The sequence below is a fragment of the Mesocricetus auratus genome, unplaced genomic scaffold, assembly GCF_017639785.1.
Source record: "Mesocricetus auratus isolate SY011 unplaced genomic scaffold, BCM_Maur_2.0 Super-Scaffold_100020, whole genome shotgun sequence".
Lineage (NCBI taxonomy): Eukaryota > Metazoa > Chordata > Mammalia > Rodentia > Cricetidae > Mesocricetus > Mesocricetus auratus.
Genome location: NW_024429201.1, coordinates 8,488,971 through 8,503,924, shown reverse-complemented (window position 1 = coordinate 8,503,924; position 14,954 = coordinate 8,488,971). Strand labels below are relative to the sequence as shown.

General features: G+C 37.8%; 1 long non-coding RNA gene across 1 annotated transcript in view; it reads right to left on the bottom strand.

The window, feature by feature from the left end:
• Positions 1–212: 212 nt before the first annotated feature.
• The window catches only part of LOC106022528, a 29,108-nt gene continuing 14,366 nt past the window's right edge, over positions 213–14,954 (bottom strand). The window contains exon 3 of the long non-coding RNA XR_002386129.2: positions 213–951. This is a non-coding gene — a long non-coding RNA (uncharacterized LOC106022528). The remainder of the gene's footprint in view (positions 952–14,954) is intronic.

The window sequence follows — 14,954 nt, the reverse complement described above, 5'->3', positions numbered from 1 at the left end:
GTAACCATATGATGAGGGATATCAAGTCACAGTATACCGGGAAGGGAAGTTGTATTATTAGAGAGAGAATTCACTTACATGAGAAGCTGAGAACTGAGGTCAGTGCTCTGCTGGTCTCCGACCTCGACTGCAGCCCCAAGAGAGTGAGTGACTCCTCCTTCCTTGACCTTGATTTCTGCTTTCTCACACATACCTGTGACCACACCCACTTGGGCGTGGTCAGTGCTAAGCGAGCATTAGATCTGGATAATCATATACATATAAATTTTAATTTAAACAAACTTTGTGATCTTTATTGATAGATGACAACTTTAGACTCCTAGTAATCAGCATACAGTGTACAATTAGGGACACGGCATCAGAGAGTCAGAGACAGACAGATTGCACAGCAAACATTGGGAAATGGCACTCTTCATCATTTTGTCCCCTTTTCTTCATGAGCACACAGAGCATGAATGTGATTTGAAGTCTTTCTATAACAGTAAAGTTACAATACCCACCCTTGTAGCCTAATTTCTGCACCCCAAATGTCTGACCCACCACACTTTTCCAAAGCATCCTGGACTGGGTATCTCGTCAGACTGCTTATCCAACTGCTGTGTGGAAAAATGGCTGCAAACTAACTGTTTCTTTGGAACTCTGCGGGTAAAGCACAGACCTGATGTGTTCACTGAAAACACAGGTAATAGTTGTTTGAACAAAATCTGTCCTTTGGGTGACAGACGCCTAATTCCTGGGACCTACTTGCTCTCTCATTCTTGCTCTCCTGTCTATGGCTTCCTGCTCTTTAATAAGCGGCCTCTAGGCCCATTGAAATCAGTACGTTTCCTGTGGATGGGTGAGAGGAGCTTCTTGAGACTCAGCACTTCCTCTTCCGTTCTGTCTTCAGAGCCACATCTCACATGGTCTTCAAAAGCAAGGGTCTTGCACACACTCCTAGTTTCTAGACTTCTGTTTTAAATGTTGGGAACCAAAGAAGGAAGGAAGAAGAGAGACAGAAAAAGGTATCATAAGAAAAACATGTCTTTGGGACCCCAGGAAATCACCCAGGTCCAGAGCAGACTGAGAATAATAGTATTGTATTGACTGAGGAAAAAGGTGCCGAAGGGGGAGGGGCAATGTGAGAAACAGCAGGACTGGAGCCAAGCCACAGACTGTGCCACTTTACTCTGCTTAAGTTCTCAATGTGTGGCATTCCCATAATCATCACGACACTGTCAGGGTTTTGAGTTTGTCCCTTCTGCTTTGGTTATTCTCCGAGGGCGAAGCCCTTGGAGGCTGTTGGGTTTGTATGTGCTGGTAGCACAGTCAGGCCCAATCATTTGGGGTTCTGTGGCTCATAGGTGCATTCTTTTATTCTTCAGTGTCTCATAAATTATCCAACTGTTGAATAGAATTATAACTATGTTAACATCAGTTTTTTCCAATAAAATAACAAATGTTCCATCAAAAAAAAAAAAAGAACTTCCTCTTTGAGTTCATTGAGAACAAAGCCTAAGTACTCCTCAGCAACTTTTTAGGCTTGCTTGACTTGACAAGTGTCTGGAAGCTGTAAATATGTATGGGTGCAAAGGTTCCTGGGCAGATATCTATTGCAACTTTATCTCCAAGATCTCCGAGGAGTTTGCAAGGAACTGGCATTACTAGTAAGCTTGTTCATTTGGGAACAAAGCATTGGGTTTGAGTACAGAGGAATGAATGTAATCAGGTGATACATCTTGCTGGGGTAAGCCCCCAATGCCACCAGTGACTGCAGGGAAATGTAGCACAAATTTCCTTTATTGAGCAGCGATGACACCAGCTTATGTGTTAAGGTTACAGTCTCCAGTAAAAGCAATTTTTATGGCTGGGTGATCCTCTGAAGTTGGAACAAGCACTTTTTAAAATTTTTTATGTCCACCAGCTTTTCAGAGGCCAGGGCAGATGCAGGGAGTTCTTAATTTCTACATATGCTAAGGGCTAGGAGGAAGCGGGATTAGAACCATGAAAGAAGCTAGCACAGGATGTTGCAGGCTGGCTAACAGGAAAGGCACCAGACACAGAAAGCAGGAGGTGAGTGGCCCTCTGCTTTGCAGCGTCCAACTCTGTGCTCTCCTCAGTGTACAACGCTGCTCCACTAACAGCAGTGTCCTCCATGGAGGATTCAAGTATACTTGAAACCCCACAGGAGTTCATACACAGAGAAGTCCTATAAGGTTATGTAGTGTTCTACTAAAGAGTACAGTCTTACAGGTCATCGGCAGTTATACTTCTGACGTTCTTACACTTATGTAGGTATAACCAGGTGTAGGGAGGAAACGTGAAGGAGACACGAAGCCAGAGTTGATGGTGTTACAAGCCCCAGACAGGGAATAGGGAAATGCCACAACAAAGAACAATTTTAACACGTTTAAACCAAAGTCCGTGAGAATCTCCTGATAGGCTCACATGAGCATCTGCCACTGGGCTCCTCATCAATTTTATGTTTGCACTCCAAAGCCAAACTAGAGAGTGACACACTCAGGATCTGCTTTCAGATACTCTGATGGCTATTGGATTGGCTAGACTAACAGCATGAACTTCCTCCCAGAAGAAGTTCTTCTCTCCTCTAGAGAGGGAGAGACAAGAAAGTCATTGACTTTTAGGTTAAAAAAGTATGCCTCTGTCTCTCTTGGTTGCAAGTGGCTGCAAGTGTTGAAATTGAGCCAAGGCTGTGATGTTCTATATCTGGACAGGAATTTTCTTATCTAGAAAAAAATTCGTTAGTGAGAAATTGTTGCTGAAGTGCATCCCATGTGGATGTAAGACTAATGTCTAAGAACACACTGGAAGGATACATAAACTGTTACACTCATTGCTTCCATTCAGCTCACAGAAGCCAGGTTAGACATTGTCTCAGTCACCTGGTGGCAATTAGGGTCACCTTCAGAGGGTGTGATGAGAACAGGAGCAGCAGCCCCGGGCAGATGCCTCAAAAGCAGCAATTCCAAAATGCTTTGGGTTCTTTGGCTAGATATACCTAAGGAAGCACTGTTGCCTAGAGATTGTATGTGAGGGTAGAAACCAGAATTCCAGCCAGACATTAATAATATCTCTTAAAGAACAACTTTGGAACTGAATCTCTAAAATTCGATGTTTTAAAAAATGAATTCTATATATTCTCCAAGTTCAACCCATCTCCGAAATTATATCCCCCTCTTCAGAGGGAAGAAGCAGCCATAATGGCTCACTAGTGGGAAATTAGTTCCTTCCAGGCAAAAGGATAAAATTTTTGATCTGAGCGGAACCCTACATTCCAAGCTACACAAAACACAAAAGAGGTAATCCATTCAGGCCGATCAATTTTCTGGTCAAGGGACTACCCCTCAGGAAGGATCGATGACTCTAGGAAGATGGACTCACCTTAAGTGATGAAATAGGTGGGATTATTACCTCTTTAATAGATCTTTCCTGTTCTTCCACAGAATTCCTGTCCCCACAGAGAAGTAGCTTATAGGGCAACAGTCATGGAAATTTTAAGTCTGTCCACTTTTTCCTTTATTCATTTTCTTCTTTGTAACTCTGTTCTAAGCACAGAGTTCCTTCTCCTGGCCTTTGGGATTCCTTTCTCTTTGGTTTAAATTCCCCACTCCCTGTCATATGGCTGCTTATCTGAAATGTGCCTGACTGACCTCCATGCCAGTTTACATCCAACAGTATGGTTTCCCTTCCCTTCTGTTTTTCATTCTCTTCCTCCTGGTGTTTACTGAGATTTACAGCTTGCCCAGCCTGGGGTTTTTCTTTTAAACTCTAATAATATTTTCCTAGAGATAGAAAAAAGATTATAGCTTTTTGACAGTTTCCCTGAACATTTCACTAGCAGATTAGGGATTTAGTAAAACTGAATGAAAAAAGAGAATTGTTTGATGGCAATCTTTAGTCTCACTTTAATGTCGACAGATGTTTTAGAAGCCATTTTTCAAGTTCTTAGGAAGCAACTCCCTCCTCCCAAGTGTCCACTGACAGGTTAAAATTGAGCAGTATTTTTGTCTATTTTCAATTTAGCTAACAGGTAAAATAACTTTCTTTGTGCCCAACAGGAATAATTTATCTTCATCACTACATAAAAACACTCAGCCCCTGAGCAGGCTGCAATATGACTGTTACAAGCTGAAGGGAAATAAGTAAAAGAACAAAGAAATGTTCCCTGGCAAGACTACCACTTTCCCTTCAAAGACACACATGGTGGTACTCATAAAATGAAAAATAAAAGTGTTTTTTTTCTTTAATGAACAGCCACTATAGATCATTCCAGGGCTTTATGGATAATCCTGTCCAGAACAGATGAAATATGTAATCAGTAACACTGTGCACTGAAGGAAACCATTCTGAAGATGATGATGAGAGGGGGAATCCCTTTGACTCCATTTTCCCACCTTATGTCCCTAAAGTGTCACTTTGGTTAGGGCTGAAGGGGAAAGTGAGGTTCAAGAAAACTCAGCAAATTCCTCAACCTGCTTCAGCCATTGGCAAGAAAGGAGGATGGTAAAGTAGGTAGCTAAATAAACTTTACAGGATAAGCTGAACCCCAGACAAAGGGACATGGGGAATCATAAAACTGTTTTTGAATTTAAAGAGTGGGAGGCTATTCCAAAATGAACTCAGAGATTATCTGTGTAAGTATAATTTTCAGTTTTACCTCACTTGACTTAAAGTATTGATATGCCTTAAAGGTAGAGTCACAAAAAATATTCATATGATGCTAATATGGATACCCTGTGATACTGCACTGACTCAATATCTCACCCATTCAATCAGTATAAATTATATATAATTATCATAAATTAGCAGTTCCATGTGACAGGCATTGTTCTGGGCACTAGAACTACACGGTTACAGAAGAATGGCACATGTCACAAAGTGAGGCTAGACTTTGGGGAAGGAAGAGGTTTTAGTTCTTAAGTCCAGTAAAGTGGGGTTTACCAAACTTTAATGTCAGTATGAATCACCTGAGGACCCTGCAAAATTCAGAAATTTACTTGGAAGACTCTAACAAGGCCCCTTGTCCCCAGGACATTGATGTGACTGTCATTGAACTATTCAATGAGTTCCAGGCACTAATTCCATGGATTTCTTCTTTTTCTGCCACAAACTCTACTTATTGTAACACAAGAATCAACTGGACTATAGTCATCTGTAAGTATTCATCAGAGAAAGTTTTCAGAACCTTCTGCAATTACCAAAACATACGGACACTCAAGTTTCATACAAAATGATGGAGTATTTATATAATGCCTCGTGCATCCTTCAATGTATTTTAAACACATTCTAGATGATTTATAACACCTAGTGCACTGCAAATGTTGTGTAAACAGCTAGTGTATTTTGTTATTTATGGAATAATTACAGAAATGTGTGACTTCAGTACAGATACATATACGTTCTGAATTTCAATTTTCTGAATGCCATTGGTTGACTATATGGAAACAAATCCCATGGGCAAACAGGGCCTACTGTACTCATTTGAATGTTCAGTGTGTGCAACTTGAACCATAAAAATGGAAATCTCTAGGTTTGTGATTCTATATACTAAGCTATCATGCAAAATAACAAGTGTCTCCTCTCCATGTCCTCTGAGGATTATATCATAGCAACACAAAAGTAATTCACTGATAGAATCTTCTCAATAATAAAGCCTCTAAGGACCAAAGAACCAAAGTTAAGTTTTAAAGTAGTTTTTAGAATATTCTTACCCGGGGCAGCAGGGAGGAATGCATCTGATCCGAAGACTGAAACTGTGATTTGAATTTTGAAAAATTCACTAGCACAGAGTGTCAAGTGCTAAAATAAAAATCACCTGCATAGAGAGGTGGGTGGGATCTGGGAAGAGTTTGGGAGGGGAAAACATGATCAAAATATATTGTATGAAAAAATGTAAAGAAACAAAAACCGTAAAATCATCAGCCTTTCTATATATCAGAAACAAGCATGCTGAGAATGAAATTAAGACAGCAATCCCACTTTAAGTTGGGAAAAGTAAACACTTGGAATAAAACTAATGAAATAAGTAAGAGACTTCTACAATGAACTTTAAAACACAAAAGAAAGAAATTAATGAAGATGCTAAAAGATGGAAAGACTAGCTTACAAAGAATAATTCAATGCGTTTTCCCTAAGCATCCCAATAACATTCTTTAGAGGAAAAGGAAAAATATCAATATTCATATGTAAGCCCCAATGACCACCTATAGGCAAAGCACTCTTGAGGGGAAATTAATGCTGGAAGTATGCCTGATCTCAAATTATACAATAAAGCCATAGTAACAAAAATGGCAGAGCATTGGCACTAGAACACATGGACAACAAAGGAATAGAGTAGAGAACTCAGAAATAAATGTACATAGCTACAATCACCTCATTTTCTATAAAGTTGGCAAAGATACACATTAAAGAAAAGATTGCCTCTTTAACAAATAGAGCTGAGGAAACTGGATAGGTGAAATTACATCCTTATTTCTCACCATTAGCAGAAAAGAATCATCTCCAATTGATGAAAGACCTTAATGCAAAACCCCTAAGATTCTTAGAGTAAAAACATAATTAGGGAAAACACTTCAAGATATAAAATAAGCAAAGAATTTTTCAATAGAATTCCAGTAGCTCAGGAAATCAGGTCAATAGTTGACAAATGTGACCTCACTACCGAAAAGTTCCTGTACAGTAAAGCAGAACACTAACTAAGGGAAGACACAGGCTCTTCTTTCAGAACAGGAGAAAAATCTTTCCTAACTATACATCTGATGGGAAATTAACATCTAGACTGTATAAAGAACTGAAGAAACTAAACAATAAGAAAATAAACAACCCAACAAACTAATGGGCTAATGAAATTAACAGACAATTCTCAAAAGATGAGGCTGACAAAATGACTCATTATGTAAAGGTGCTTGCTGCCAAGGGTGATGGCCTGAGTTTGATCTTCCTGGGACCCCCACAATAGGAGAGAACCAGCTCCTCTGATACTCATATGTGCAAGACCACACACATGAACATACCACAAAGTAAAATAAAGATAAGTATACCTTAAAGATTTATTTTAAAGTGGTGTGTGTGCATGTGTGCATGTGCGTGTGTGTGTGTGTGTGTGTGTGTGTGTGTGTGTGTGTGGGCGCGCGCGCATGTGTCTGCCATGCACATGTGTTCAAATGGTCATGGATGCCAGTCCCCTTGGTCTGGAGTTACAAATGCTTATGTGCTGCCTGATATGGGCTATGGGAACTGAACTCGGGTCCTCTGGAGAAGGAACAAGTGTTCCTACCTGCTGGACCGTCTTTCCAGCACCTGTCTGCAATATTTTGAATAAAGGGATGACTTAATGACATTGTTAACAGTCCCCAGATAGTTCTGGTGAAGAACTAAAACACCTGCTCCCTAAAACATAGTATAATTTACTTCATTGTTTTTCTAAGTGAGTTAATTAATTAGCTAGAAAATTTCCATATCTTCTTGTACTAGTCATTGTTTCCTAGGGGAATAGAATGGATGTGCACATATACACTTATTCATATATTCATAAAGTTTTATTTATTAAACCAAGTAGCAATAGTTGTCTCACACTTGAGAATCCAAGAATCTGGTAGTTGCTCAGACCATAAGGCTGAATGTCTCAGGAATTCCAATCTGTTTCCAAAAACATGGACAGTTCTGGAGAGGCATTTGTCCTTGAACAACAATGGAAGCCCAGGAGCATAAATAAATAGCAACAGCAAGAGAGTAAATTTAAAAATTAGTATCAAAAGAGAAAGCCCAAGGTACCAAAGGCAAATAAACAATCTTCCTTCCAGTGTGCCAAATTTTATCTAGGCTGCTTCTAGAAGGTGCTGCCCAAATTGGGGTGAATCCCTCCATATTAATGAAGATGATCAGGACATTTCTTCAACTGAGACTGCCTACTCATATGATTCTAATTTGTAACAAGGTGACATTCAAATCAACCATTACCCTTCTAAGGGCTAAATTAAAGGAATGGTATAAGGATTTGAAATTATTTCTTGGGTTGTTGTGAACATTTATTAATCAAGAAATAAATGAGAAACATTCTGGTAGCCTGACAGTGTTCTTGCTAATTTACAGAAGCACAAAGTTTAGAGATTTATGGTTCTCTTCTCTGACCTTCAAGTAGCATTTGTCAATCGGAACCACATGATTTTTCTAACAGGGTTATTTGCAGCCCAGAATTATTATCAGTGGAAACTTTATCTAGTTGCATTATTCTTCTATGTTTGTTCTTCTGACATATATACACATATTTCTGTTGCGTGCTTTTCTAAAGTATTTATCTGCTATTGCCTAATCAACTTTCTGAATGTTATCTTTCTCATTTAATGTGGAGAGTACCACTTCGTTGGGAACTAAAATATCAGACACTCTTGGATATCTGTGAAGGCTGAAATTGGTCCCCCAATAGCAAAGAAAACTTAGTTCTATCTGAATGCAGTGTGAAAACTCCAAATTCAGCAGGAGCTATTGAATGTTTCTCTGTATTACTTATATGGTTGACATATGGGAAAAATACAACATGCATTCAACTAAAATTGATTCTAGTTGAATTAATGGTTGCCAATTCAAACTGATGTGTGCTGTATTTGATTACATGCTGAGACAGGAAGAAAAATACTGGAAAACCCCTGCTGATCTTTTTTCCCCTTAAATATTAGTTCCTGACAAACTAAATTCATTTTTCAGCAAAGCTATTATTCTACTTCAAAGAAGGAGATGTCAACAACATTGGATCCTTGCCTTTTCTGTAGTCACAATTCTGGACAATGATTTTACATTCATCTTATCAACTTTATATTGGTTAAATTAGCAGAAAATCAAGTTGTTTGTATTTACATGATACTACACTATAAATTTTAGATTGCACAAATTGCTCACATATTTTAAGTTGAATTCTCCAACTAATTCAGTGATTCTCAACCAGTGGGTCACAACATCTTTGGGGGGATTTACAACTCTTTCATGAGGGTCACATATAATATATCCTGCATATGGCATTTAAATTAATAGTATCAAAATTACAGTTATGATGTTGCAATGAAAATTTTACAGTTGGGCATCACCACAACATGAGGAACTCTATTAAATGGTCTCAGCATTAGGGAAGTTGAGAACCACTGGACCAGTGAATCCAGTGCAATGATAGTCTTCATAGACATACTCAGAAGCAGGTCAGACTCACTCTAATCACAGAAACAAAGATGACTCTGGTATGTAAGCCTTCAGTTTAAGTATTAAAAGGAAGAAATCCTTTATTCTTCCTGAAGTTATAGACTAATGTTTAATGGTTAATGCTGCTGAGACATGTGTGGCTTTATAAATCACGTGTAGTACCAGAGTCACATCTTTGTTGACATGCATACTTGCCCCTGCTAATATGTAGGACAGCATGCTGCCCAAACTTTAACAATTCAGAATTTTTAGTATATTCAGTGCCTTGTAAGCTTGAAAATGAAATTCTACTAATAGCACCAAAACTTGAACAAATCTAATACCTCATGTGACGAATCATAGACTTTTTCCAGTTAAACATTCCTAGACAGCTAACCACATATTATGCTAGTCTCAGACAGAGCCTTGACCAGTTCCCTCAGATGTCTGAACTGAAAATGTCAAGACTCTTGGTATTTTGTTGATTCTTTTTTATTCTTTCTCTTTGTTTGCTTAGTAAGCTTTACACATAGCCATGTGCAAAGAGTCTCAATATTATCCCTCTGGGGCTCACTCTATGTTTTCTCTAAACTTCATATGTGCACAATGAGTATCACAACTGAGAAGTAATCAAGCTTCGGTTATCCTATTTGGTTCAGTTTGGCTCCACATTTGTGTGTGATTTGGCTGCTAGAGGGCAACTCTGGGTGTCATGCATGCTGAGTGCTTGTGCCACTTCTAAGCTACACTCCAAGCCCATGATTTTTGTTAATGACTCCTGTTACTCCCTGCCCCCATCATTGAGGTTATTGAAGTTCTCCAACTCAGCCATGCCAACTTCGAGGGGTCAATTAACACTTAAGTCATACTAGCAAGTAACCAATAATAATCTCAGGCTACCAACAAGTGAAGCCAAAAGAGTCTGTCTCTGTCTCTGTCTCTATCTCTCTCTTTGCTATACATTTCATATTTTTATTTAATGGAAGATCTCCCAATATCTACAGAGAACTCAATTTTCATCTTTTTCAAACCACCTTGAAGTTAATATAGTCAGCACCTATTTCTGGCATTCTAACGTCTTCCTATCCTGGTGGCCTTGTGCTAAACTTCAGATGGTCAGTTTTATTTATGGTTTCAAGCCTTGCTCTGGCCTGTTCTTTTCTCAGAAAAAAATAGTTCATGCACTTTGTACTTCTAGCTCTTTCACGGACCCCAGGTATAAAAGAAACAGTTGCACTGGGACACAATAGAGTGGTATACCTGATGGGAATTGACTATACACTGAAGATCTTTATGAATTACATACAGAATTTGTCTATAACAAGAAGCGTTATATGAAATGAAGAGGCTGTATTATATATTTAGGGATATGCAAACATGAATTAAAGAAAAGGGGCCACAAATTTGTGAGAGAGCGAGGCAGAGGTTACAGGGGGTGGTTGAAGGGAGAAAAAGGAAGAGGAAGATGATATAATCTTATTTTTATTTTAAAAATAAAAGTATATTTTAAAAAAGTGTTCATTTATATTATTTTCCTTGTCATGTCGGACTTATTTATTTCAACTAGCTTGTTTTCTTTTACAGTTTACACAGAACATTCTGGTGACAAGATTTCAGCATGTGAGTGGCAGCTCTAAGAAATTAAATAAACAAAATACAGTTTCAGGATAAAAAGCTGTTCTTATACTAAAGTGATACATTATCAATATTTATACATATAAATATGTCAAAGTATAAAGATTCTTGTGCATATAATAAATATTAGTAGGTCATGTTAAAAGACTACAAGTCCGCATGCAACTGAGATAAACATTTTGCTTTAATAAAAAGAAACCAAATAATCTAATTAACTAAAAGCAACTCTGAACTACCAAATATCTAACTCTCTGATGAAAAGTGTCTTTCAAATTATAATACATGTGACTTCTGGGACTACTTACAATACTACATGATACTGAACATAAAGTTTTTCCCAAAAACTTTCCTTTAAAATGTTAATTTTAATTTTTAAACTTGTCTACATGTTTGTTTTTGTGTGGCTGTGTGCACAGGAGTGCAGGTGCTCACAGAGACAGGAAAAGGATATTGGATGCCCTGGAGCTGGTGTTACAGATGGTGGTGAGCTGTCCAGCATGAGCTCTGGGACCCAAACTCTAGTCCTCTGCAGGAGTAGTAAGTGTTCTTAACCTCTGCAGCGTCTCTCCCGCAACAGCCATAGACTTCACTATGTGAAACTCAACTGTTTTTTATGACTACCAATTATTAAGCCATGAAAAATTGTTGTTTCTCAAGACAAAAATCTATATGGAGGTGTTCACTCCAAGCTTTTAACTTTTGCATTCCTTTAATGATGGAAAAATGAGGGGTTTGTGGACTAACACATTGAGTTAGTATTCTTTGATTATTTGATTACCGTATATTTCCTCAAAATAATTTTTAAATAATTATATATGTTAAACATTAGGCTAGCAATTATATATGTTTGTTTGTGAGTAGGGAATGAGACTGTAAAAGAAATTGTGTGTGTGTGTGTGTGTGTGTGTGTGTGTGCACTCACAAATATATGAAACTGTCTTTTCCCACAAGCAGTTAAAGACTGTTATGGAAAAGTTGAAGCCATTACAGAAAATTCAGGCACATAAACAAAAGCTAAATTGTGTGGTTTAAACTTCAAGTCAAGTAGGAGTTCAAAGAGAGGAACGAATGTGGGATGCAGCTTCTTAGGGAACAGCAGCGGGAGGCTTAAGACTATATTTAATACTATTGCAGGGGTTGAATATGCTCATATAACTTCCACTAAAGCATAAGAACCCTCTTCCCTGGGGGATAAACTCATGAAATCATGACCTAGGTAATTCAGACCAACTTCTCAATTGATTTGACAGGCATGATATCATGAAGCAGGATGACACATTCTCAATTGTGCAACTTCTGGAAATGTTCAGATAACCCTGAAATAGGAAAGTTATTGTCTAGTCAGTCAACCATGTGGAATCAAGACCATGAATAAATGAATTGCAGATGTCATAATAAGACCCCTTAGTGTGCATTCTTCTTTAAAGAGGGGGAATTGAACCTTAGAGATGGATTGTCTTCCCAGATATGTGGACAACTCTGTTTCTCGGGTTTATTGCAACTGGGTGAGACCATCTGACTGCCCCTCGCCACTGATGTGAAAGGGAAATGACATATGTACTTCTATACCATTGAACTTTAAGATTAATGTTGTTCAGATGGTTGAGCCACTACATGAAGGACAAATACCTTGAAAACTTACCTAAGACTGTTACTTATAAGACAAAGAAGACAACTGTAGGCAGGGAAAGTATGTGGCTTTTTGCTGACATTGTCCCCAAAGTCATTTTGCAGGGCATGTGGCAGAGACATAAGCTCTCACTAGTTGGATCTCAGGCACACCTCACTGTGTTTCTCTCTTTAGTACTCTGGTTTCATATTTCAGATTTAGACTCTTGACCCATTTCAAACACTGTGCTTCATAACATAAACTGTGGTTGTAGTTGTGTCTTTTTCTGACTGAATAAACAGTTGTTTCTCTGTCCTAACTATTAAAACCTCATCTATGCCCCCAGGGCTTGGAAATGTTGCATTTTATTAATAATATGCTATCCTTTTGAGAAATTTTCAGATTTCCTTTTCTGTTTCACTGCTGATATTTTATTGAAGCACCAGTACCAAAAAGTTTCAACAAAAAGACGTTAGAGTAGTATACACTCATATATAATTGTGAGAACTGTTACTCATGACATCTTTGTTTATTTCTAACACTTATTTTTCCTACCTCCATGGAAACAAAAAGAAAAATAAATTGAACAAAATCATTTTGTAGTCGTATTGGGATGGCATTAAGTTTATCTACCAACTCAGGAGCAACTGGCAGTTTTATAATACTGATCTATCAATATCAGAACAAACAGTATCTGTTCAGTTTGTCAGGTTTGCTTTAGAGTATTTCATGAATGCTTTACAGTTTGTGGCAATAAATAAGAGTAGCATATTCCTCATTAAATGTACTTTAGAGTGTTTCATCTTATTCTTGGTTATTATAAATGAGATCTTCTTTATCACTTTATAATAAAACTTATTGCCATTTTCCAGCTTTATACATCATTATATCATTATGTGTTACTGTATTCTTTATTGTTTAATTTACCCTTATTGTTGAGAGAATTTTATTGTAGATTCTCTGAGACCTTTTCAATCATATGCTTACCATACTGAAAGGAAAAAAATGTGTATACTCTTTTGTTTGTTTTAAATATTTTTATCCTTTTTAATTTATTAGTTTATTTTTTATATTCCAATTCCAGTTCCCCTCTCCATTCCTCCTACTGCCCCAACTTCCTCCCACTCCACCTCTCAACTGCTCCTCGGAGAGGGTAAGGCCTCCTGTAGGAAGTCTACTAATCTGTCCCGTCATCTCCTTGAGGCAGGACCAAGGCACCACCAACTCCCCCCGGGGCCCCCTCCCCTGTGTCTAGGCTAAGCAAGGTATATATATATATAGAATAGACTCCACTAAGTCAGTTTGTGTATTAGAGTTAGATCTTGAACCACTGCCAGTGGCCTCATATATTGTCCCACCTGCATCATTGTCACCTATATTAAGGGAGTCTAGTTCAGTCTTACACAGGTTCCCTATTTGTCAGACCTGAGTCAGTAATCTCTCAATAGCTTGGGTCAGCTGATTTTGTGAGTTTTCCCATCATGGTCTTGACTCCTTTGTTCATATCATCACTCCTCCCTCACTTTGTTGTACTCCAGGAGTTTGGCCCATTCGTTAGTTGTGGATTTCTGCATCTGCTTCCATCTGTTTCTGGAAAAGTATTCTAACTTCTCTGGGGTTGTGTATTGTAGGTTGGGTATCTTTTGCTTGTGTCTGGTATCCACTTATGAGTGAGTATATACTATATTTGTCTCTCTGGGACTGGGTTGCTTTGTAAGGATAATCGAGGCCCTTAAAGAGGAAATGAACAATTCCCTTAAAAATGGAGGAAAAGACAAACAAAAATTGATACACTCTTACATAAAGAAATTTGTCAATATCTAACAAAACTATATATGTACTTCTTAAGACACAGAATTTCCATTTTATGTAGTTTATTGTACATAAAACTTATACATAAAACTACTCCTTGCAGTATTCTGTGTCATTGTAATATATGTATTGGAATTTGAAGCAAAATGCCTAAAACATGAGTTTATGTACATAAACTGTAGCATGTCTTTGAAACAGAGTACCAAGCAGCTATACAAAGGAATAAAGCAAAGATAGATAAATGGAGGTAGAGATCTTCCTTCTAACTAAGAAAGAAAAGGAAATTATTTGATCTGTTGTAAGAAAAATATGATGGTAGAGAGAGGGAAGTCAAGGACTAATGTGATTGCTTGCCTAGAGGAAGTAAGTGAAGGAAGGGGTAGGAAGCATGAAGAAATGACAGATGGGTAATGTGATGATTTGTATATGTATGCTTTATGTACAGTTCTCACTTTTGAGACTCTGTTAATACTTTTGGTACTAAAAATGGAATGAATAAAGAGTTCACACAAAAGAATATCAAAAATCTGAGAAAAAAATCTCTTAAATAAAGTCTAAACAAAATAAAGCAAACATTCCAAAAGAAGAGCCTCATTACTGAGTGAATTGATAAGGTAAATAAATCAAGTAGCTTTTTTCATAAGAGATTTAAATGGCATGCCCTCAGGATAAATGCAAAAGGAGTTCTAAGAAAATATTGAATTCCCCTGAGTAGGAGGCTTAGAGAGAC